The following is a 26,256-nucleotide window of genomic DNA, read 5'->3' on the forward strand; positions in this document are numbered from 1 at the left end:
AGATAAGACACCATGAGATGTATCCAACAAATTATTCAATTTTGAAGTTGGGTGCATTATTGACACAACCAAGGTAGGAAAAATCCTACACAAAGGAATGCTATTTTCCTTGGGCACCACCAAGGAAGTAGCACAAGAAGTGAGATTAAGTGAAGTCCACTTCTTCGTCACCAAATCTTGAAGTTGAGATTTGTTTGCTTTAAAAAGAGTTTGTTTTTGATTCTCTACTTCATGATTAGTGGCATCATAAGAGAAAGAGTTAAGGTTTTGATGAATGAAGAAAGTCTTTGTTAAATCATTTTCAATGGGAAAATGACTTTCTTCAAGCATAAGGCCTTTGGAGGAAATATTATCCTCCTTACTCTTCTCTAAGGGTGTTGGTTGTGTTTCTTTTTCTAACCATTCTTTAACTATTTCTACACTTTTCTTTACCTTTTCTTTCTTTCTAAGTTCCTTTTCTTGATTTTGATACCTAGTTGAGTTAACCCTATGTTTGGATTCACTATTTTCTTTCCTCTCAACTAAGGTAATAAGCAACCCTTTTATTTCTTCACTATTCTTTTCTAACTCTTTTTCTTTTCTTCTTGCTTCTTCCTCTCTTTTTATACTTCTTTTTAGGTACTCTTTTATTTGCCTAAGTTCATCCCTAGAACTAGATCTAGAACTACGCGAATTATGACTATGAACACTAGAATGCTCACTCATCTTTGATCAAAAAGGTTTTCACAAAATTTTCACAAAGAGCTAAAAAGGTTTTCACAAAGATTGAGTGATTAAAAGATTTTCACAAAAAGTTTTTAAAGGTGCAAGATAAGTAGGAAAGGCTTAAATGCACAAATTGAACCTTCAAGGGGAGGTGGACTACAAAGAATCACTTAATAACCAAGCCCTCTTAAGTAGGAATCACTAAGCCCTTACCACTTTTCTTACAAAACAATTTTGACACTACCAAGTGTGTGTGTGCACGCACCCCTAGTAGGCAAAAAATTAAGCCTTCTAAACGTTTTTGGAAACAAAGGATAAAAACTTAAACAATTATACTAGTAAAGCTATAAAGCATGCAATGGAAAGCAATTTAAAACAGACACTAGTCGAGGTCCTAGTGAAGGTTTTCAAATCACCTTCTCTACACGAACTAAAAACCAAGTTGTAGAGGTTTAAAATGGCCAAAAATTACAAACCAAATGGGAAAGAGGAATGGCCTAAAACAAAGAGGCCGAAAGCAAGAAAAACAAAGTAAAAAAATGAAAGCAAGAAATTTAAGTCTTCAAAACTCCTTCTCTTTGGCTCCTTCACAAATAGCAAACGTGTTAGCACCTCTCCAAAGTGTTTACTCTCCTTTTGGTTTAGTGAAAACCCTTCCAAAGGCTAGGTTGGGTTTTGGTTCACTCCTCCACTCAATCCACCAAAGGATTGCTACTTTGCTAGTTAGGTGCCTCACCTACAAGTCAATGAGAACAACCAAGAGCAAGAGTTCCAAAGAAATAAAAACTGAAAAGGCTAATTATGAAAGGCTAAACTCAGATTGATTAAGATGAGACAAAACAAAAGAGATCAAAGGAAAGACAAGCAAAAAAAATTAAGACTCAATCAATAGAAGCTAGCACTCAAAAGAATTAAACCTAGAATGGCACTAGAATGGTTTGTGTTTAAGTTTCACTTGATTAAGTCCTTTAGTAATTTCGGTCCAGCCAAGGTATAAGTCCCAAAATAAGTCCAAAATGGTCAAGTTCCAACTCCAATGCTAAGGTAATTTGGTCCAAGTCCACAAGTCAAGCAACAAGTCCTTTTTGTCCAAGGTATTTTTTTTTTTTTTTTTTGTCCAAGATTTTTTTGTTCTTGTTCTTTTGGTCACGGCAATTGGCTTTTAAAATGTCCTTGGGTCCAATTTTTTTTTTTTTTTTTTTTTAAGTTTTCAGCCCAAATAGTTGCTTAGGTTTTGCACTTGTGGTGGCACAAAATTAGGTCAAAAATATGTAGCATAGGAGCAAGACAAGTGGCGTGAATTTAGAGGTCCTTAGGGAATATTTTGAGTGGATTTTGTTTTGTACTATCTAGGTCAAGTTGTTTAGCACAAAAAGTCCAGCACCTCTTAGATTCTTTTAGGGTTCTTGGCAAACAAAAGATAAACTTAAACAAGTGAAAATGCAAGGGTAAAGATGGGCGGTTTTTCTAGCATGTGCAAGGAGGTTCACACATGGAAAATCATGGCAACATAGAACATGCTAGAATCTATTAGCATGCATGAATGACCTAGATAGGAATTCTATATGACACGCCCACTTTAAGATGTATGCATCATGGTATTTTTCATGTTTTCATGCAAGGTGTTTGGCACATACATGGAAAATGTGTAAAACAAAATATAGGAAGTAAATTGACAAAACAATAGGTAGATTCAAAAAGAAAAATGCATGATCATGTAATACTCAACCTAGCATAGAAATATGACAACCTAACAATGGAACCTAAAACATGGAAGGTTCAAGGAAAACAAGCATGAACCACACAAAAATATATTCGGTCAAGAGAGGAGAGGAAGTGAAATGACCGAATACTAAAATAGAGCACAAGGAAGACTCAAAGGAAAGACAAGGAAAGGAAACATTTACCCTTGAAGAACCATGGCTCTAGATACCACTTGATGGAAGGTGGCTTAGTTCCATACACGCCCTTGATCTTGGTTCAACAAGGAGACTCCAAAAATGGTGGTGATGTTGGCGGAAGCACAAATAGATGATGGTGAAGATGGTTTGCTCAAGGTAGTATCATCCAAGTGTAGGATGAGACCTAAGTAGGGTTTTGCTTTTATGGTGGAGATGGGAGGAGGTTAGCCAAAGGCAACCTAGAACTATGGAAAGGTTGGTGTTTAGGGTGGTTGAAGGTGGCGCACAAGGTGAAGGGAAAGTGTTTGGTGGAGGTGATGCTCCTTTTGGCTAGCTCACTTCACTAGGGTGGTGAAGGCCAACCAAGGAAGGCCAAGCTCACTCACTCACGGTGGTTTAGGGAGGAGGAGAAGGGAGGGGCCGTGGAGTTCCTAAGACTAAGGAGAATGACAATGAGGCAAAATGCACACTCAATATCATTAATATCCAAAGTATTTACAAGTGGTGGGGTGTTGGGTATTTATAGGAGGGGAGGTATCTAGGGTTGCATTTGGAGTAGGCAAATGCATTCTAAATGAAATGCAAATGAACCCTAGATGCAACTTGGTGCCCAAGGATGGAATCTATGGGTCTAGATTGGCTACATCAAGGTGCATGATAAGATCATGCAACCTTTGACCTCCACTTGGGCCTAAGCCTTTCTATCACCAAAAATAGGTCCAATGGTCACCAAAAATACGTCACCTCCTAATGGATGCACCCTAGTCCAATTAAAGTCCTAAGCATCTAAATTACCCCATAATACAAGGGCAAAATGGGAAATACAAAGAAAATAAATCCTATGACTAAAATACCCCAAAATACAAGGGTAAATTTGGAAATACAAAGAAAATAAATTCTATACCTAAAATACCCCTAAGGTAAAATTTGGAAGTAAACATAGTTAAGGCCCAAAAAGTAGGCTTATTCCTCTTCATGGGTTTTCAAGTCTAACCCATTCCTCTTGCCTCCTTCAAAATGTCACCCCTTGGGCTTCGTGGCCTTATTGATATTCCATCACTCTCAGAATAACTGAGCCTGGAGAGGCTTGCCGAAAGAATACTCTCAGAATAACTGAGCCTGGAGAGGCTTGCCGAAAAAAAATATACTCTTAGAATAATTGAGCCTGGAGAGGCTTGCCGAAATAATACTCTCTCATAATAACTGAATTTAATTTCTTTAGCACTTTTAATTTCTGTACAGCAAAAGCCATAAACATAAAAAAGGCAAAATACAGAAAAAGCCAAATCAGAAGAAAAGGCAAAATACAGAAAAAGCCGAAAATAAAAAAGGCAAGGATATAGAAAATCCAACAAACAATTTGTACCGAATAACTAAGCCTGGAGAGGCTTACCAAAATAATACTCCACATCCTCCACAGTATGCAGAATAACTGAGCCTGGAGAGGCTCACAGAAATAATACTCCCCAGAGGGAACCTCAGCTCAAGCTCACGGAAAAATCCCCAGCGAGAGCTATCAAAGCAAAATCGACGCAATCCCCAATGGAAGTGCGATCATCCAAACAGTATATACAAGTCAAAGGACTTAACACTTCCTCAGTGGAAGATAGCTCTCCGACTCAAAGCGCTGAGCGAGGCTAAGCCTGTATAGGCTTCCTAAAAATACTCTGGGGTACGTAAGATCCCCAAATCCCCAGTCGCCTACTCAAGAGGCATTCCTACAAAAAGCAAAAGATCAAAAATTTCAATAAATATTCCCCAAGCGGAATGCGGCACTCAGCCAAACACTGAACATCAAGATAATTCGCCTACTTAGAGGCACTTCTTCAAAAAGAGAAAATCGAAAAGATCAATAATAATTCCCCAAGTGGAATCTGGCTCTTAGCCAAACATCAAGCGTCAAGATGATACGCCTAACAGAAGAGGCTAATCAAAATGAATGACAAAATCCCCCAGCGGACAATAGCCTACACAGAGGCGACAAAAATCAGAAAACCCAAAAGAGATACCCGAATAAGGATAACCGGGATACTCCACCAACGTCCAAAGGACGTCAGCCAATCATAAGGCACTGCTCATCTCAGAAAGAGCATCTTCGTGTCTACACCCCAAGGAAACAGAAATTCCTCAATGGGCGCCAACTACTCAATGGAAAGTTGGGACACAAGAACCTATGAGTAACTGCACATCCCCTAGACGGATCCCTGCGTTATCCAGCCCTCAGTGGCATAAAAATCAAAAATAATCGTCGAAGCAGCATCGTGGACTGTGGAGACAAAATCAACATCCAGAATCCCCAGCGGATAACAGCCTACACAGAGGCAGTAAAAATCAGAAAATCAAAAAGAGTCACCCGAATAAGGATAACCGGGATACTCCACCAACGTCAAAAGACGTCAGCCAAACATAAGGCATCGCTCAAATCAGAGAGAGAGCATCTGTGTCTACACCCCAAGGAGTCAAAAATTCCCATGGGTACCAACTAAGCAATGCAAGTTGGGACACAAGAACTTATGAATGACTGCACATCCCCTAGACGGATCCCTGCGTTATCCAGCCCTCAGCGGCACAAAATCAGAAAAACAAACCGTCGAAGCAGCATTGTGGACTGTGGAGACAAACTATACTCAACTACCTCATCTTTGAGAGGCAAAGTCTGGAGAGACGGTACTCAAACAAAGTCTGGAGAGACGGTACTCAAGGTCTGGAGAGACAGTACTCAAGGTCTGGAGAGACAGTACTCAAGGTCTGGAGAGACAATACTCAAGGTCTGGAGAGACAATACTCAGCCATCAGCGTCGTCAGAGGCACGTTGGTGTTAAACTTAGCTACCGAGGTTGTCAGAAGCGCCGAGGTATGCAACAACCTGGAGAGGCTACTCAATAATTTTCCACCGGAAGACGCTACAAGTCAGAAGGTTGGCACATCACCCGGACAATTGGGTCAACTCCTTTACTTGTCAGCCGGTACACCAAAAGACCGTTTGACTAAGTAAAGGGGGGGCAGCTGTAGACCCCTAAAATTGTCCGGGTCGGAAATAAAGCTTGAAGACTCTCGAAGACTGAAGGAAGATCAGCCAGAAGGACTCCTGGAAGGCCCTAGGAGGGTTCTCTGTAGGTCTAGAGGTCTTAGAATAGCTCAAAATAAGGAAGTGGAGGGAATGAAGCCCAATACGGCCGTACTGAACTTAATACGGCCGTATTGAAGCTTCAATACGGCCGCAGTGAACTCAATACGGCGTATTGAAGTTTCTGAAACTTCAATACGGCCGTACTGAAATCAATACGGCCGTATTGAAGCTTCAATACAGCCGTATTGAACTCAATACGGCCGTATTGAAATTTCTGAATTTCAATACGGCCGTATTGAACTGAATACGGCCGTATTGAAGTTCAAAAATTTCAATACGGCCGTATTGGTTCTGTAGCTCGTATTGGGCCTGTTCCCTATAAATATGACGTCAATTGGACGTCATTTGGCACTTTCACACTCAGTTTTGACTCCCTCCTTGAGTATTCTGGGGTTTTTGAGCAGTGTTCTGCCCTAGAAATCTCTCTGGGAGTCGATCCGACGAAGTTCTGGAATTCCGAGCACTTAGCTTGGAGATTCGAACCTAGTCGAAGGGAAATCCTCCGGATTTCCATAGTCAAAAGTTTTTAGGAAGGAGCGAGCGAGTTTGTAGAGCGAGGGAACGCCAAAAAGCTTCCCAGTTTTACTCAATATATAAAAGCACGCTTCAAGAGGTTTCTTCTTAAATCCTTCCTTTTACTGCTTTCTGTGTGCATATTTAAACTGGCATCATGTAGATAGTTAATTTATAATTGCTTAGAATAAATAGGGGTAATTTAGTAATTTTACACTGTTATTTTAGAAATAATCTGTCATAGGGAACCCGAAAGGGGCGCTGTGGGGTGCTAACACCTTCCCCACGCGTAACCGACTCCCTTACCCGACTCTGGTTGTAATGGCCAAAGTTGATTTATAAAATCAATTGCCTTATCCCTTTTTCCAATGTTTTGAGTAAAACATTGGTGGCGACTCCACGAACCCTCCTTTTGCGAAAACCACTAATCCATGGAGGGTCCCGCTTGGGATTAATATGGATTGGTGAGACTTTTAATAAATAAATTGGATAAGATCGACAAGGTCTCAGTTTGAGAACAAGTCGTTCTAGTAATCCAATACATTTTCAAAACTAAAATAAAAGCGAGCTCGACCGTCTTCGCGACCGCCGAGGCCCGTTCGGGCCGGTGGCGACAACTGGGTATCAAAGTTCTTCTCCATCCATGTCTGTGAGGATCAATGCTCCTCCTGAGAAGGCTCGTTTTTCCACGTATGGTCCTCCGTGATTTGGGGCATACTTTCCGATTTTGTCCTTTCGAGTTGGTAGCAATTTCTTCATTACCAACTCTCCCTCATGGTAGACTCGAGGGTGGACTTTCTTGTCAAAAGCCTTTTTGGTCTTCCTCTGATAGGCTTGACCATGGCATATGGTGTTCAACCATTTTCTTCAATGAGGTTCAATTGGTCATACCGGCTTTGAACCCATTCTACCTCGGAAAGTTTTGCTTCCATAATTACCCTTAGAGAAGGTATCTTGACTTCGACGGGTAGAACTGCCTCCATCCCATAGACGAGGGAGAATGGAGTAGCTCCTGTAGATGTGCGTACTGAAGTCCTATAACCATGAAGAGCGAAGGGTAACATCTCGTGCCAGTCTTTAAATGAGGCAACCATCATTTGCCCTATTTTCTTGATGTTCTTATTGGTTGCCTCGACTGCCCCATTCATCTTTGGCCGATATGGGGAAGAGTTGCGGTGTTGGATCTTGAATTCTTGGCACAGTTCTTCCACCATTTTATTATTCAGATTAGATCCATTTTCAGTGATGATTTATTTCTCCATGCTTCCACTAGATTATTCTAAAATCTTTTGGGACAAGAGAGAAGAGAAAGGAAAGATATTTTTGTTCTGAAGTTTGTGTTTTAGAGGGGATTTATTTTTCAAAAATGGTTTTTGTAAGAATGGATGGCCAAGGTAGGCTTATGTGTTTAGGCTTGTTTGATTAAACACTTATGAAGTTAAAAAGTCGTGTTGTGATTCGACAACTTGGATAGCTTCCCTTGAACCTTTCTTGAATTCGGCTCATGGTACCATCATGGATTTCTTTTGTTTTTTGATTGTCCTTATTTTTGCCTAAAACACCCTTTTGTGGTGTTTTAGCGGACTTTTGTTTTTTGTTTATTTTGCAACCCTAATTTTTGCCTAGGTCACCCTTTCGTGGGATTCCTAGCGGGTTCTTTGCTCTTATTTTTGCGCAGTCCCCTTTTTGGGTTTCCTGCCGAGCTTCTTTTATTTTTAAGGATTTATTTTTATCCATGATGGCACTTGTCGAGGCCAAGGGAAAGTGCTCCAAGTTGTCACACACACTTCCACATAAAAATGATGTGGGTTTATTATTATTAAGATGATTTTAACCTCATTCATGTTTATTCAAACAGGGTTAAAAAAATGTGGTTTAGAATTTTATTATAAGCAAGAAAAGAAGCAATGAAGAATGATTTTATTATAATCATAGCGGAAACATGTGTCCTTATTTCATCACTGATATGGGTCCCAATGTTGACCTCTTATATCTCTCGGCCATGCCCCAAATTCACAGTCTCCAATTTCTCTTGACGAGCTTCTTGATCTAGCAATCTTTGCAGATCCGGAGAAATGGTCTCCTCATCACTGTCCAACTCAACCCTTTCACCTTCGGATCCCGGTCAGAGCGAACAATTACAGACATAATTATTTTATTGGTTCTGTTTAGGTTTAGAATTATTAATGTTAATGGGGAAAGAGAGAAAAGAACAAAAGAGAGAATAATGTGTGAAAAATGCCTCTTTATTGATATGTATTAAAACTGTAAAAAACCCTTATTTACATGAAAAGGTTCTCATGATCTCGGGTACTGATCATGAGTCCCTAAAAGAGAAATATGAAGGGGCCCTATCGTGGCTTGTTCTTCTCTCTACTCCTGCTTTGGCAGAGGATTCTTGCTCACGTCGGGCGCTGTCGAATCGAAGGTGACCCACCCGGCATCAATAAGGTTTTGGACCTTGTATTTGAGAGCTAGGCATTTCTCTGTTGAATGCCCTGGTGCCCCCGAATGGTATAAACATTTGTCTTGTGGCTTGTACCAATCGGGGTAAGGTGGGTCGATCTTCCTTGGTGGAACATGAGCTAGAAGTTTGGCTTCTACTAGCTTCGGCAGGAGATCGCTATAAGTGGTCGGAAGTTTATCAAACTTCTTCACAGGGGTGAATTGCGATCTTCCTGACTTTGAAGTGGAAGAAGATGAAGAAATGGTTATAGCATTGACTCCTCCCTCTTTCTTCTTCCCGAAGGCCTTCTTAGCTTCATATGATTGGGAAGGCTTAGCCAGCTTCCCACTTTTAAGTCCTTGTTCCACTCTCTCCCCAATGGTGATGATGTCCGAGAAGAGTGTCGTTGTGTTCCCTATCATTTTATCGTAATAGGGACCAGTCAACGAGTTGATGAATAAGGACACCGTCTCCTTATCCGACAGCGGGGGCTCTATCTGTGCCGCCAACTCCCTCCATCGTTGGGCGTACGCCTTGAAAGATTCATCATTCTTTTTACTCAAGGCTTGAAGATCTGACCTATCGGGTGTTAGGTCGATGTTGTATTTGTAGCGCTTGAGAAAGGCGTCGGCCAACTGCCTCCATGTGTGTACTAGATTTCCATCTAGCTGCATATACCAGTTGAGCGCGATATCAGCCAAGCTCTCTTGGAAGCAGTGGATCAATAGCTTTTCGTTTGTGGCATATGCAGCCATTTTGCGACAGTACATGGTGAGATGACTCTTAGGGCAAGTCGATCCCACGTATTTTGGGAAATCTGGCACTTTAAATTTGGGAGGGAATTGGATGTCCCTCACCAAGCACATGTCGGCGGCATCTTTGATGTCAAAATCATGCCCCTCCATAGCCCTTAGCCGATCCTCTAGGGCGTGGAATTGTTCCTTTGAAACCTCGGGCTCTTTAATCATGATCCCCGCCCCAAGGGGTACAGCTCGTGGAGGTTCTTCCTCGTGCTCCTCCTCGTCATGATGATGGGACTCATGGTCACTGTGGTGAGACCCATGTACATTATGATGACGCATGAGTTCCATCATTTGCGCCATTTGTTCTTTGAGCTGCGAGAGCTCGGCTGTAAGTTTCTTATTTTGGTCCTCCAGCGCTTCCATCTTCTTGATTTTCTGCGCGCGTGTGAGGACAGAGAGATGACCAGCCACTTTCTAAAATGAATGTTTAATTAGTTTATTTATGGGATGAATACGCTCTTGACATGAGCTTGATAACCCTCCATTTTTAAGGCGCTGCCTTTTTAAAACGGAGTGTTACCACCCTCCTTAACTTATGATCTCTCCTCAACGGAGAATCTCGATAATTATGGGTCTCTTTTACTCATGTCAAGAGGTATTGGTGAACCTAAAATGCATGGTTTATGAGGATGCATGATGTCTTATTGGTAATGATGCACATGCTCCTCACTTTTATTATATTTTCGCACATGGTCTTTCCTCTCATGTCATGGTTTTTTCATGCATGGGGATTATTCTTTAGACCTTATCACGAGGTTATTTATTAATGCACAAACAATTGCACATAAGTATTTACACAAACAATTCACTCATCCACGAACAGTCACGAGCGAATCACGAGGTAGGGGTATCCTGTAGAAAAGTGCATATTCAAGGTGGATCTAACTGTTCTCACCGGTCTGAGGCCCCCAAGGTGCCCCCATTATAGGGACCCAATTCCTCTCGTCGTAAGCCGATGGAAAGCTCCAACGCACTGTCGGACTCGAGTTCATGGTTATCACCTTGAGTGATGCTTTCCGACAACGGTCTACGGGCACCTATAGACCCATTCGACAACCGGCCGTACTAACATCCACTCCCTATGGCTTACCACTCATGCCCCCGGGTATAGAGGGAACTGTTGTGTGCAAAGGTTTGTGTGCAGTTTTTATTTCAAACAATTGCAAAAATTTAAACATACAACAGTTATTTAAAGCCATATAAATAAAGCATGTTATCATACAAACAAGGGGTAATGAAGTAATTTTAACTATTATTTGTTAAAAATAATCTGTCACTAAATGGGACTGACTCTCGAGGCTTCCCCAGCAGAGTCGCCATCTGTCGCCACCGGCCCGAAACGGGCTTTCGGCACTCGCGAGGGATGGTTGGACTCTTTTGTTTGTTTAAAAATATGGATTGCTAGAATGACTTATTCTCAAACTGAGACCTCGTCAAACGAGCAATTTTATTAAAAGGCTCACCAATCCATGTTAATCCCAAGCGGGACCCTCCATGGATTAGCGGTTTTCATAAAAAGGAAGGGTTCATGGAGTCGCCACAAATGTTTTACTCAAAACATTGGAAAAAGAAGTTTAAGGCAATCGATTCAAAAATCGACTTTGGCCATTACAACCAGAGTCGGGTAAGGGAGTCGGTTACGCGTGGGGAAGGTGTTAGCACCCCACAGCGCCCCTTTCGGGTTCCCTATGACAGATTATTTAAAAATAATAGTGCGAAATTACTAAATTACCCCTATTTATTCTAAGCAATTATAAATTAACTATCTACATGATGACAGTTTAAATATGTACACACAGAAAGCGGTAAAAGAAGGGACTTTAAAGAGATAAACCTTTGAAGCGTGCTTTCTTATATATCTTGACAGAAATTGGGAAGCGTTTTGGCGTTCCCTCCCTCTACAAGACTGCTCGCTCCCTCCTAAAAAATAATTTTTGACTATGGAAATCCGGAGGATTTCCCTTCGACTAGGTTCGAATCTCCCAGCTAAATGCTCGGAATTCCAGAACTTCGTCGGATCGACTCCCAGAGAGATTTCTAGGGCAGAACACTGCTCAAAAACCCCAGAATACTCAAGGAGGGAGTCAAAACTGTGTGTAAAAGTGTCAAATGACGTCCCATTGACGTCATATTTATAGGGAAGAGGCTCAATACGGTTTCTGGGGGTCAATACGGTCCGTATTGATGTTTTGAACTACAATACGGCCGTATTGAATTTAATACGGCCGTATTGAAGTTCAAAAAACTCAATACGGCCGTATTGAAGTTCAGTGCAGCCGTATTGAGTTTAATGCAGCTGTATTGAACTTCAATACGGCCGTATTGAGTTCAGTGCGGCCGTATTGTAGTTTAAAATGTTCAATACGGCCGTACTGAACTCTTGGGAGGCCGTATTGGGCTTCATTCCCTCCACTTTCTTATTTTTTGCTACTCTAAGACCTCTAAACCTACAGATAATCATCCTAGGGTCTTCCAGGGTCTTCCAGGAGTCCTTCCGGCTGACTTTCCTTTGATCTTCGAGAGTCTTCGAGTCTTATTTCCGACCCGGACAATTTTAGGGGTCTACAGGCATCCACATCTTCTTTTCCATGAAAGTAAGGGAGATCAACCCTTGATTCCCTCACTTTGTGTTCTTTAATGACTCTCCTAGGTGTTGGTTGATAGTAAGCATCCATATGCATACTACCATCATTATCTTGGCTTTGAGAATCATTGGAGCTCTTGGTTGAGCTCCTAGAAGAACCTTTTGGACTTTTATTTTTATTTAATCTTTTTAAAAGTTTTTCTTCCCTTTGCTTAATCTTTTGGATTTCTTGTTCCAAAGCCATGATTTGTACTTCTTTTTCAAGTTTCTCTTTTTGTTTTTGAAGCATCTCATCATTTTTCCAAAGTTTTAGTGCTTCAACCTCCTTCACAATTCTTTCAAAACTTTTAGGAGTATCAAAGTCACTACTACCTTGAGAATGATGACTCATGGTTAAGCAAAAAGAATTTGTATGCTATGCAAAAAGTTATAAAATGTTTTTGGTATTTTCTAGGAATGAAAATAGCACTTGGAAGTCTAAGTGTACAAGTTGCACTATCAAGGGAGGTGAGCTACAAAGAGCCACTTAATAACCAAGCCTTTCCAAGTGAAAATCACTAAACTCCTTTGTGGTATTTCCAATTCCCCAAAACTTTTCACAAAAATTTTTGTATGCTTTTTACAACTTTGTTTGTTTTTGACACTTAACTAAGCGTGAGCAAATAAGACTACACAATTCTAGACGTTTATAGGCAACAAAGTAAAGCAATTAAGTACAAGAAAACTTAAAAGAAGCAAGTTAAGCAACTAGTCGGATATCCTAAGTGGAAGCTTGAAACATATGAAATTTCCAAGCCACTTCCACTAGTACTACACGTGAGAGTCTATCAAGGATGTAGATATACCTGACCAGCTTCTTAATACTCCCTCCAAGCTTTACAAATTGGTTTAAAAATACAAGAGAATTGACAAAAATTAAACTAGCCTAAAAAGCAATAAAGTGGCGGCTTTGGTGACCAATTAGTGGCGGTTTTGTGTTCAACTTTTCTAACACTTGTTTAAGTGTCTTAATCCGCCACTAATCCTTCAAATGGATGCTACTGGACCTGCAAAAGATACACAACAAGAGGTTAAGGGTGGCTGCCTCACAAGGTGAAGGAAAAGGTCACTCAAGTGAAGGAAGTTTAGGATAAGTTTTGGCCACTAAATTAGGTCAAATTTTTAGGTCTTAGTGTCCAAACTTTTCCTAATATTTGTTGAGCAATGCTTGATCCTTGAGCAAGGATTTGAGGCCACTTCCAGCACAGGAATTTATTGAAAGAAAACTAGACAAGCAATAAAAGCACAATTTGAAAAGCTTATACCAAAATTAAGAGTAATAGATGTATATGACAAGACTCAAAGAGGTTCAACAAGTAAAACTGAAAATTAAGACTCCAAATAAAAGCTAGCACTCAGATAGAAGAGTTCCTAGATAGGTACTAGAATAGATGAACAAAACAAAAAAATTTGAAGACAATTGGACAAGTATAGCAAAAGTAGTAGCCAAAACAATAACAAGGAATCAAGTAGGTTTTTCAACTTGTATACCTCTCGGCTTTTTCCTTTTAATTTTCTTTCTCTATTTTTTTTTTAATTCTTTCTTTTTTCAGTATCAAATTAAGAGTCCAGAGAGTATATTTGCCTTTTGTTTCAAAATTTTCAATGATTCCAAGCTATAGAAACCGAGAATACAAATCAGCCAAAAATTAGGTCAAATTTCAAGTAACTTGAATAACTAGTGCACTAGTCTTTAGGTTTTTGGTTTGGATTCCTTTTGAACTCTTTTCTTTTTGATCTTTTGAACACTTTAGGCTCTGTTTTATCTCTGTTTTCAGCCTCTAATTTTTTTTTAAAATTTGAATCCACAAGAAGAGTGCACTAGAAGTAGGTTTACACTTGAAATTTTGAGTCACAAAATTTTTTATAAGATTTTCAATGGAATGTGATTTGAAAACTTAAGAACATAATAGAAACCTAACTCTAAAGAAACTTGCTAGGACTAATAGCAAATTATGAACAAAAAGGTAAAGAAAAAGCACATATAGGTAGGCACAAAGAGAAGCAAAACCGAGAGCAATATGTAGACACAAAATTCAAAATAAAACTAGGTTAAACATGCTATTCAAGGAATTGGCAACATGTAAGGATTAAACACAAACTTCTAAGACAAAACATAGATTCAAAACCAAAATCTAAATGCAATGCATGAGGTCCAATCACGGACACATACAAGAATGGAGAGACTCAAAAATAAAATCAAAATAGCACAAGCAAATAGTTCCTAAACAAGTTGATTGAGGAAGAAATTCAAGACAATCAACCAATGGATCTATGAACACAAGAACTTCAAACTATAGATCCGAAAATTGAAAAACTCAAACAAGACAAGACAAGAACACACAAACACAAAACGGACACAAAATTTTGAAGAACACTTATCTCCTTGAAGACCTTGCTCTTGATACCAAAATTGATGGAGAAGACTAGGAGAAGTGAAGTAAGGCCTCCTCCTTGAATCCGCCAATGCTAGGATCTTCTTCAAAGGAGATTAGAAACCGTGATGAAGAACACTTGAAGACAATAGAAACTCGGATCTAGGTGTCCTAAGCTATGGAGGGAAGTATCCAAGCTCAAGAAGCAATGGATTACTCACTTCAAAGAGAAGAAGAAGAAGATGAACTCCTAAGGTTTTGAGGTGAGTAATCTTGGTGACTTTGAAGGGGAGAAACTCGGCCAAAGGCTCTCAAATTTCTATTCAATATTCAAAGTGAGTATAATAGATGAGAGGAGGGAAACATATAGCATCCGAATTTGAGGAGAACACTTGGCGCCACATGATTGGTCACATGTTGGCGCCAAGATTTGAATTCAAATTCAAATTTGAATTCAAACCTTGTGTCACATGCTCATGACCGGTCATGTAGAGCTAAATGAGAGATTAGGTTGAATTTAGAGTGAATTTAGGGTTGCATTTCGGTGTCACACTTGTGCAACCAAGGTGGTGCCAAAAGTGTGACCTAAATGCAACTTAAATTCATCCTAAATTTGACCTAATTTGTCCTAATTCAAATGAACTATTAAACCTCCTTAAACCCTAAACTAATGACCAAAATACAATGGTCTAATGAATACAATCAATAGGAAATATTACAAGGAAAATAATGAGCCCAATATTGGGTACCAAAAGCCCAAAGGCCCATGAAGTCCAAAACTAGGCCCAACAAACCTAAAACCTAAAATGATACTCTATGTGGTCCAAAATACAAGACCAAAATATATGATACCTATACTAACATGATGTATACAAAACATATAAAAATAGCTATGACAAAATATGGCCCATGACAAGTTCAACTTGGGCCTTCCTAGGCCCAATGGGCCCGATGGGCCCTGACTGGCCCAAACCTTCATGTCTAGCCAACTCCTCTTGGATCTTTGAGTATGTCACCTCTTGCACTCCAAAGCATGATTCCATCATAAAGCCAGTTATGTACTTTGAGCATCGCTTCGATATTAACAAAATGCAGGAATGGGGTATACCTATCCATGAGGATTTGGCCAACTACGGAATACTTGGGTATTTCAACATTAAGGAAGTTGTTTACCCTGGGCTAATAAAGATGTTTTATGAATCCTTGAGGATCCATCAAGGATACTTCGAAGGAACGATGCTTGGGGTAAGAGCCAAGATCTCCCCTTCCACTATCGCTTAAGCGGTTGGATGCGAGAGAGCCGGAAACATCTACTAAGAGTTAATTTCAGACACCCCATGTGCATGCAAGCACATGGCCAAAATGATCTCCAAATGTGATGTTAATGACATTTAAATTGAGATGCACATGACACTCATTTTAACCTAAATTCAAATTTCATGGAGATGAAATGCCTAATCTACTTGGCCAAAACACCAGGCCCAAGAAACAAAATACAAGCCCATTGGACCTAAACCTAATCTACATGGACTTTAGGATATAGCCCAACTAAAATGAACTATGGGCTTTTCTTTAGCACTGGCCCTAGTAGTTAGGCCTTTGGCCCATGGGCCTCCATCATCCCTTCCCTCTTGAAGAGGATTTGACTTCAAATCCAAAGAATCCTCCTCTTGTTCATCAACCCCTGTAAAAAGAGATAAATCAGAGATATTAAAACTAGGGCTGACTCCATATTCAGAAGGGAGATCTAGGACATAGACATTGTTATTGATCTTCTTAAGAACCTGAAAGCGTCCATCTCCTCTAGGACTAAGTTTGGACTTCCTTTTGGAAGGAAATCTATCCTTCCTAAGGTGTAACCAAACCCAATCTCCTTCATTGAAGACAACCTCCTTTCATCCCTTATTATTGTATTTTGTATATTTTTTTGTTTGGGATTGAATATGATCTCGAACCGTCTCATGCAATTTCTTAACAGATTCAGCCCTAGATATTCCTTCTTTGTGAATAAAAGAAACAACATCGGGAATAGGCAATAAATCCAAGGGAGTGAAAGTATTGAAACCATATACAATCTCAAAAGGAGACATTTTAGTGGTTTTATGGACCATCCTATTGTATGCAAACTCCACATGAGGTAAATAGTCATCCCATGGCTTTTTATTACCTTTGAGGATTTCCTTCAACATAGTTCCAAGAGACCTATTAACTACTTCAGTTTGCCCATCAGTTTGAGGGTGACAGGTAATACAAAACAGGAGTTTAGTTCCTAGCCTAGACCAAAGGGTTTTCCAAAAATGGCTAAGGAACTTAACATCTTGATCAAACACTATAGTCTTTGGCAACCCATGAAGCCTTACTACCTCTTGGAAAAATAATTTAGCAATGTTACTTGTTGTCGCCACCGGCCCGAAACGGGCTTTCGGCACTCGCGAGGGATGGTTGGACTCTTTAATTTGTTTAAAAATATGGATTGCTAGAATGACTTATTCTCAAACTGAGACCTCGTCAAACGAGCAATTTTATTAAAAGGCTCATCAATCCATGTTAATCCCAAGCGGGACCCTCCATGGATTAGCGGTTTTCATAAAAAGGAAGGGTTCGTGGAGTCGCCACCAATGTTTTACTCAAAACATTGGAAAAAGGGATAAGGCAATTGATTTTATAAATCAACTTCGGCCATTACAACCAGAGTTGGGTAAGGGAGTCGGTTACGCGTGGGGAAGGTGTTAGCACCCCACAGCGCCCCTTTCGGGTTCCCTATGACAGATTATTTCTAAAAATAATAGTGCAAAATTACTAAATTACCCCTATTTATTCTAAGCAATTATAAATTAACTATCTACATGATGACAGTTTAATATGCACACAGAAAGCAGTAAAAGAAGGGATTTTTAGAAAAGAAACCTCTTGAAGCGTGCTTTTTATATATCAAGTAAAACTGGGAAGCTTTTTGGCGTTCCCTCGCTCTACAAGCCCGCTCACTCCTTCCTAAAAATAATTTTTGACTATGGAAATCCAGAGGATTTCCCTTCGACTAAGTTCGAATCTCCAAGCTAAATGCTCGGAATTCCAGAACTTCGTCGGATCGACTCCCGAGAGATTTCTAGGGCAGAACACTGCTCAAAAACCCCAGAATACTCAAGGAGGGAGTCAAAACTCAGTGGAAAAGTGTCCAATGACGTCAAAATGACGCCATATTTATAGGGAACAGGCGCAATACGGGCTATGGAATCAATACGGCCGTATTGAAATTTTTGAACTTCAATACGGCCGTATTGAGTTCAATACGGCCGTATTGAAATTCAGAAATTTCAATACGCCCGTATTGAGTTCACTGCGGCTGTATTGAAGCTTCAATACGGCCGTATTGATTTTAGTACGGCCGTATTGAAGTTTCAGAAACTTCAATACGCCGTATTGAGTTCACTGCGGCCGTATTGAAGCTTCAATACGGCCGTATTAAGTTTAGTACGGCCGTATTGGGCTTCATTCCCTCCACTTCCTTATTTTAAGCTACTCTAAGACCTCTAAACCTACAGATAGCCATCCTATGGTCTTCTAGGAGTCCTTCTGGCTGACTTTCCTTCGATCTTTGAGGGTCTTCGAGTTTTATTTCCGACCCGGACAATTTTAGGGGTCTACAGCTGCCCCCCCTTTACTTAGTCAAACGGCTTTTTGGTGTACCGGCTGACAAGTAAAGGAGTTGACCCAATTGTCTGGGTGATGTGCCAACCTTCTGACTTGTAGCGTCTTCCGGCGGAAAATTGTTGAGTAGCCTCTCCAGGTTGAGTTTGCCCTCTCCAGGGTGAGTATTAGTCGTCGCCTCTCCAGGCTCATGCATACCTCGGTGCTCTCGACAACTGGGTAGCTGAGTACCGCCTCTCCAGGCTTGTGCATACCTCGGTGCTCTCGACAACTGGGTAGCTGAGTATTGCCTCTCCAGGCTTGTGCATACCTCGGTGCTCTCGACAACTGGGTAGCTGAGTATTGCCTCTTAGGCTTGTGCATACCTCGGCGCTCTCGACAACTGGGTAGCTGAGTACCGCCTCTCCAGGCTTGTGCATACCTCGGTGCTCTCGACAACTGGGTAGCTGAGTACCGCCTCTCCAGGCTTGTGCATACCTCGGTGCTCTCGACAACTGGGTAGCTGAGTATTGCCTCTCCAGGCTTGTGCATACCTCGGTGCTCTCGACAACTGGGTAGCTGAGTACCGCCTCTCCAGGCTTGTGCATACCTCGGTGCTCTCGACAACTGGGTAGCTGAGTATTGCCTCTTAGGCTTGTGCATACCTCGGTGCTCTCGACAACTGGGTAGCTGAGTATTGCCTCTTAGGCTTGTGCATACCTCGGTGCTCTCGACAACTGGGTAGCTGAGTACCGCCTCTCCAGGCTTGTGCATACCTCGGTGCTCTCGACAACTGGGTAGCTGAGTACCGCCTCTCCAGGCTTGTGCATACCTCGGTGCTCTCGACAACTGGGTAGCTGAGTATTGCCTCTACAGGCTTGTGCATACCTCGGTGCTCTCGACAACTGGGTAGCTGAGTACCGCCTCTCCAGGCTTGTGCATACCTCGGTGCTCTCGACAACTGGGTAGCTAAGTATTGCCTCTTAGGCTTGTGCATACCTCGGTGCTCTCGACAACTGGGTAGCTGAGTATTGCCTCTCCAGGCTTGTGCATACCTCGGTGCTCTTGACAACTGGGTAGCTGAGTATTGCCTCTCCAGGCTTGTGCATACCTCGGTGCTCTCGACAACTGGGTAGCTGAGTACCGCCTCTCCAGGCTTGTGCATACCTCGGTGCTCTCGACAACTGGGTAGCTGAGTATTGCCTCTCCAGGCTCGTGCATACCTCGGTGCTCTCGACAACTGGGTAGCTGAGTATTGCCTCTCCAGGCTTGTGCATACCTCGGTGCTCTCGACAACTGGGTAGCTGAGTACCGCCTCTCCAGGCTTGTGCATACCTCGGTGCTCTCGACAACTGGGTAGCTGAGTATTGCCTCTCCAGGCTTGTGCATACCTCGGTGCTCTCGACAACTGGGTAGCTGAGTACCGCCTCTCCAGGCTTGTGCATACCTCGGTGCTCTCGACAACTGGGTAGCTAAGTATTGCCTCTTAGGCTTGTGCATACCTCGGTGCTCTCGACAACTGGGTAGCTGAGTATTGCCTCTCCAGGTTTTTGCATACCTCGGTGCTCTCGACAACTGGGTAGCTGAGTATTGCCTCTCCAGGCTTGTGCATACCTCGGTGCTCTCGACAACTGGGTAGCTGAGTACCGCCTCTCCAGGCTTGTGCATACCTCGGTGCTCTCGACAACTGGGTAGCTGAGTATTGCCTCTCCAGGCTCGTGCATACCTCGGTGCTCTCGACAACTGGGTAGCTGAGTATTGCCTCTCCAGGCTTGTGCATACCTCGGTGCTCTCGACAACTGGGTAGCTGAGTACCGCCTCTCCAGGCTTGTGCATACCTCGGTGCTCTCGACAACTGGGTAGCTAAGTATTGCCTCTTAGGCTTGTGCATACCTCGGTGCTCTCGACAACTGGGTAGCTGAGTATTGCCTCTCCAGGCTTGTGCATACCTCGGTGCTCTCGACAACTGGGTAGCTGAGTATTGCCTCTCCAGGCTTGTGCATACCTCGGTGCTCTCGACAACTGGGTAGCTGAGTACCGCCTCTCCAGGCTTGTGCATACCTCGGTGCTCTCGACAACTGGGTAGCTGAGTATTGCCTCTCCAGGCTCGTGCATACCTCGGTGCTCTCGACAACTGGGTAGCTGAGTACCGCCTCTCCAGGCTTGTGCATACCTCGGTGCTCTCGACAACTGGGTAGCTGAGTATTGCCTCTCCAGGCTTGTGCATACCTCGGTGCTCTCGACAACTGGGTAGCTGAGTACCGCCTCTCCAGGCTTGTGCATACCTCGGTGCTCTCGACAACTGGGTAGCTAAGTATTGCCTCTTAGGCTTGTGCATACCTCGGTGCTCTCGACAACTGGGTAGCTGAGTATTGCCTCTCCAGGTTTGTGCATACCTCGGTGCTCTCGACAACTGGGTAGCTGAGTATTGCCTCTCCAGGCTTGTGCATACCTCGGTGCTCTCGACAACTGGGTAGCTGAGTACCGCCTCTCCAGGCTTGTGCATACCTCGGTGCTCTCGACAACTGGGTAGCTGAGTATTGCCTCTCCAGGCTCGTGCATACCTCGGTGCTCTCGACAACTGGGTAGTTGAGTATTGCCTCTCCAGGCTTGTGCATACCTCGGTGCTCTCGACAACTGGGTAGCTGAGTACCGCCTCTCCAGGCTTGTGCATACCTCGGTGCTCTCGACAACTGGGTAGCTGAGTATTGCCTCTCCAGGCTTGTGCATACCTCGGTGCTCTCGACAACTGGGTAGCTGAGTACCGCCTCTCCAGGCTTGTGCATACCTCGGTGCTCTCGACAACTGGGTAGCTGAGTATTGCCTCTAAGGCTTGTGCATACCTCGGTGCTCTTGACAACTGGGTAGCTGAGTATTGCCTCTTAGGCTTGTGCATACCTCGGTGCTCTCGACAACTGGGTAGCTGAGTATTGCCTCTCCAGGCTTGTGCATACCTCGGTGCTCTCGACAACTGGGTAGCTGAGTATTGCCTCTCCAGGCTTGTGCATACCTCGGTGCTCTCGACAACTGGGTAGTTGAGTACCGCCTCTCCAGGCTTGTGCATACCTCGGTGCTCTCGACAACTGGGTAGCTGAGTATTGCCTCTCCAGGCTCGTGCATACCTCGGTGCTCTCGACAACTGGGTAGCTGAGTATTGCCTCTCCAGGCTTGTGCATACCTCGGTGCTCTCGACAACTGGGTAGCTGAGTACCGCCTCTCCAGGCTTGTGCATACCTCGGTGCTCTCGACAACTGGGTAGCTAAGTATTGCCTCTTAGGCTTGTGCATACCTAGGTGCTCTCGACAACTGGGTAGCTGAGTATTGCCTCTCCAGGCTTGTGCATACCTCGGTGCTCTCGACAACTGGGTAGCTGAGTATTGCCTCTCCAGGCTTGTGCATACCTCGGTGCTCTCGACAACTGGGTAGCTGAGTACCGCCTCTCCAGGCTTGTGCATACCTCGGTGCTCTCGACAACTGGGTAGCTGAGTATTGCCTCTCCAGGCTCGTGCATACCTCGGTGCTCTCGACAACTGGGTAGCTGAGTATTGCCTCTCCAGGCTTGTGCATACCTCGGTGCTCTCGACAACTGGGTAGCTGAGTACCGCCTCTCCAGGCTTGTGCATACCTCGGTGCTCTCGACAACTGGGTAGCTGAGTATTGCCTCTCCAGGCTTGTGCATACCTCGGTGCTCTCGACAACTGGGTAGCTGAGTACCGCCTCTCCAGGCTTGTGCATACCTCGGTGCTCTCGACAACTGGGTAGCTAAGTATTGCCTCTTAGGCTTGTGCATACCTCGGTGCTCTCGACAACTGGGTAGCTGAGTATTGCCTCTCCAGGTTTGTGCATACCTCGGTGCTCTCGACAACTGGGTAGCTGAGTATTGCCTCTCCAGGCTTGTGCATACCTCGGTGCTCTCGACAACTGGGTAGCTGAGTACCGCCTCTCCAGGCTTGTGCATACCTCGGTGCTCTCGACAACTGGGTAGCTGAGTATTGCCTCTCCAGGCTCGTGCATACCTCGGTGCTCTCGACAACTGGGTAGCTGAGTATTGCCTCTCCAGGCTTGTGCATACCTCGGTGCTCTCGACAACTGGGTAGCTGAGTACCGCCTCTCCAGGCTTGTGCATACCTCGGTGCTCTCGACAACTGGGTAGCTGAGTATTGCCTCTCCAGGCTTGTGCATACCTCGGTGCTCTCGACAACTGGGTAGCTGAGTACCGCCTCTCCAGGCTTGTGCATACCTCGGTGCTCTCGACAACTGGGTAGCTGAGTGTTGCCTCTTAGGCTTGTGCATACCTCGGTGCTCTCGACAACTGGGTAGCTGAGTATTGCCTCTTAGGCTTGTGCATACCTCGGTGCTCTCGACAACTGGGTAGCTGAGTATTGCCTCTCCAGGCTTGTGCATACCTCGGTGCTCTCGACAACTGGGTAGCTGAGTATTGCCTCTCCAGGCTTGTGCATACCTCGGTGCTCTCGACAACTGGGTAGCTGAGTACCGCCTCTCCAGGCTTGTGCATACCTCGGTGCTCTCGACAACTGGGTAGCTAAGTATTGCCTCTTAGGCTTGTGCATACCTCGGTGCTCTCGACAACTGGGTAGCTGAGTACCGCCTCTCCAGGCTTGTGCATACCTCGGTGCTCTCGACAACTGGGTAGCTAAGTATTGCCTCTTAGGCTTGTGCATACCTAGGTGCTCTCGACAACTGGGTAGCTGAGTATTGCCTCTCCAGGCTTGTGCATACCTCGGTGCTCTCGACAACTGGGTAGCTGAGTATTGCCTCTCCAGGCTTGTGCATACCTCGGTGCTCTCGACAACTGGGTAGCTGAGTACCTCCTCTCCAGGCTTGTGCATACCTCGGTGCTCTCGACAACTGGGTAGCTGAGTATTGCCTCTCCAGGCTCGTGCATACCTCGGTGCTCTCGACAACTGGGTAGCTGAGTATTGCCTCTCCAGGCTTGTGCATACCTCGGTGCTCTCGACAACTGGGTAGCTGAGTACCGCCTCTCCAGGCTTGTGCATACCTCGGTGCTCTCGACAACTGGGTAGCTGAGTATTGCCTCTCCAGGCTTGTGCATACCTCGGTGCTCTCGACAACTGGGTAGCTGAGTACCGCCTCTCCAGGCTTGTGCATACCTCGGTGCTCTCGACAACTGGGTAGCTAAGTATTGCCTCTTAGGCTTGTGCATACCTCGGTGCTCTCGACAACTGGGTAGCTGAGTATTGCCTCTCCAGGTTTGTGCATACCTCGGTGCTCTCGACAACTGGGTAGCTGAGTATTGCCTCTCCAGGCTTGTGCATACCTCGGTGCTCTCGACAACTGGGTAGCTGAGTACCGCCTCTCCAGGCTTGTGCATACCTCGGTGCTCTCGACAACTGGGTAGCTGAGTATTGCCTCTCCAGGCTCGTGCATACCTCGGTGCTCTCGACAACTGGGTAGCTGAGTATTGCCTCTCCAGGCTTGTGCATACCTCGGTGCTCTCGACAACTGGGTAGCTGAGTACCGCCTCTCCAGGCTTGTGCATACCTCGGTGCTCTCGACAACTGGGTAGCTGAGTATTGCCTCTCCAGGCTTGTGCATACCTCGGTGCTCTCGACAACTGGGTAGCTGAGTACCGCCTCTCCAGGCTTGTGCATACCTCGGTGCTCTCGACAACTGGGTAGCTGAGTATTGCCTCTTAGGCTTGTGCATACCTCGGTGCTCTCGACAACTGGGTAGCTGAGTATTGCCTCTTAGGCTTGTGCATACCTCGGTGCTCTCGACAACTGGGTAGCTGAGTATTGCCTCTCCAGGCTTGTGCATACCTCGGTGCTCTCGACAACTGGGTAGCTGAGTATTGCCTCTCCAGGCTTGTGCATACCTCGGTGCTCTCGACAACTGGGTAGCTGAGTACCGCCTCTCCAGGCTTGTGCATACCTCGGTGCTCTCGACAACTGGGTAGCTAAGTATTGCCTCTTAGGCTTGTGCATACCTCGGTGCTCTCGACAACTGGGTAGCTGAGTATTGCCTCTCCAGGCTTGTGCATACCTCGGTGCTCTCGACAACTGGGTAGCTGAGTATTGCCTCTCCAGGCTTGTGCATACCTCGGTGCTCTCGACAACTGGGTAGCTGAGTACCGCCTCTCCAGGCTGGTGCATACCTCGGTGCTCTCGACAACTGGGTAGCTGAGTATTGCCTCTCCAGGCTCGTGCATACCTCGGTGCTCTCGACAACTGGGTAGCTGAGTATTGCCTCTCCAGGCTTGTGCATACCTCGGTGCTCTCGACAACTGGGTAGCTGAGTACCGCCTCTCCAGGCTTGTGCATACCTCGGTGCTCTCGACAACTGGGTAGCTGAGTATTGCCTCTCCAGGCTTGTGCATACCTCGGTGCTCTCGACAACTGGGTAGCTGAGTACCGCCTCTCCAGGCTTGTGCATACCTCGGTGCTCTCGACAACTGGGTAGCTAAGTATTGCCTCTTAGGCTTGTGCATACCTCGGTGCTCTCGACAACTGGGTAGCTGAGTATTGCCTCTCCAGGTTTGTGCATACCTCGGTGCTCTCGACAACTGGGTAGCTGAGTATTGCCTCTCCAGGCTTGTGCATACCTCGATGCTCTCGACAACTGGGTAGCTGAGTACCGCCTCTCCAGGCTGGTGCATACCTCGGTGCTCTCGACAACTGGGTAGCTGAGTATTGCCTCTCCAGGCTCGTGCATACCTCGGTGCTCTCGACAACTGGGTAGCTGAGTATTGCCTCTCCAGGCTTGTGCATACCTCGGTGCTCTCGACAACTGGGTAGCTGAGTACCGCCTCTCCAGGCTTGTGCATACCTCGGTGCTCTCGACAACTGGGTAGCTGAGTATTGCCTCTCCAGGCTTGTGCATACCTCGGTGCTCTCGACAACTGGGTAGCTGAGTACCGCCTCTCCAGGCTTGTGCATACCTCGGTGCTCTCGACAACTGGGTAGCTGAGTATTGCCTCTTAGGCTTGTGCATACCTCGGTGCTCTCGACAACTGGGTAGCTGAGTACCGCCTCTCCAGGCTTGTGCATACCTCGGTGCTCTCGACAACTGGGTAGCTGAGTACCGCCTCTCCAGGCTTGTGCATACCTCGGTGCTCTTGACAACTGGGTAGCTGAGTACCGCCTCTCCAGGCTTGTGCATACCTCGGTGCTCTCGACAACTGGGTAGCTGAGTATTGCCTCTTAGGCTTGTGCATACCTCGGTGCTCTCGACAACTGGGTAGCTGAGTATTGCCTCTTAGGCTTGTGCATACCTCGGTGCTCTCGACAACTGGGTAGCTGAGTACCGCCTCTCCAGGCTTGTGCATACCTCGGTGCTCTCGACAACTGGGTAGCTGAGTACCGCCTCTCCAGGCTTGTGCATACCTCGGTGCTCTTGACAACTGGGTAGCTGAGTACCGCCTCTCCAGGCTTGTGCATACCTCGGTGCTCTCGACAACTGGGTAGCTGAGTACCGCCTCTCCAGGCTTTGAGATGATTTTGTCTTCACAGTCCACGATGCTGCTTCGACAGTTGTTTTTGATTTTGGTGCCACTGAGGGCTGGATAACGCAGGGATCCGTCTAGGGGATGTGCAGTCATTCATAGGTTTTTGTGCCCCAACTTGCATTGCTTAGTTGGTACCCATGGGGAATTTCTGTTTCCTTGGGGTGTAGACACAGATGCTCTTCTTGAATTGAGCGATGCCTTATGTTTGGCTGACGTCCTTTGACGTTGGTGGAGTATCCCGGTTATCCTTATTCGGGTATCTCTTTTGGGTTCTCTGATTTTTGTCGCCTCTGTGTAGGCTATTATCCGCTGGGGATTTTGTCATTGATTTTGATTAGCCTCTTCTGTTAGGCAGATCATCTTGACGCTTGATGTTTGGCCAAGAGCCGGATTCCACTTGGGGAATGATTATTGATCTTTTGATTTTTTTCCTTTTTTGAAGGAGTGCCTCTTGTATAGGCGACTGGGGATTTGAAGTTCTTATGTATCCCAGAGTATTATTTAGAAAGCCTCTTCAGGCTTAGCTTCACTCTTCGTTTGAGTTGGAAAGCTACCTTCCACTGAGGAAGTTTAAGTCCTTTCGACTTGGATATTCTGTTTAGATGATCAAGCCTCCCTTGGGGAATTTTGCTGATCTTGGTTTGATA

This window comes from Cajanus cajan, chromosome 4 (assembly GCF_000230855.2).
Source record: "Cajanus cajan strain Asha chromosome 4, NIPB_CcT2T_4, whole genome shotgun sequence".
In the NCBI taxonomy this organism is placed as follows: Eukaryota; Viridiplantae; Streptophyta; class Magnoliopsida; order Fabales; family Fabaceae; genus Cajanus; species Cajanus cajan.